This window comes from Rhagoletis pomonella, unplaced genomic scaffold, assembly GCF_013731165.1.
Source record: "Rhagoletis pomonella isolate Grant_MI unplaced genomic scaffold, Rhpom_1.0 Rhpom_scaffold_00007, whole genome shotgun sequence".
Classification (NCBI taxonomy): Eukaryota; Metazoa; Arthropoda; class Insecta; order Diptera; family Tephritidae; genus Rhagoletis; species Rhagoletis pomonella.
In genome coordinates this window covers 30,447,271-30,447,488 of record NW_023458561.1, presented here as the reverse complement: position 1 = coordinate 30,447,488, position 218 = coordinate 30,447,271, and positions in this window count along the sequence as shown.

Genomic DNA, 218 nt, shown 5'->3' with positions numbered 1-218 from the left:
TATCGGAAATATATCGAACTTTTCACCGGCCTGGTCCCATTTGCTGGCACTTTTTCTAGTTATAGAATATTATTAACAAAATATTCTCTACATAAATTAAAATTGTTGATGATAGCTGCAATTTTGGTTCCATCTTCGATATTTGCAATACACAAACACAATAATAAATAGCGAAGAACAAGAACAAGAACTAGAGCTGCCAAACGAATTACTAATGT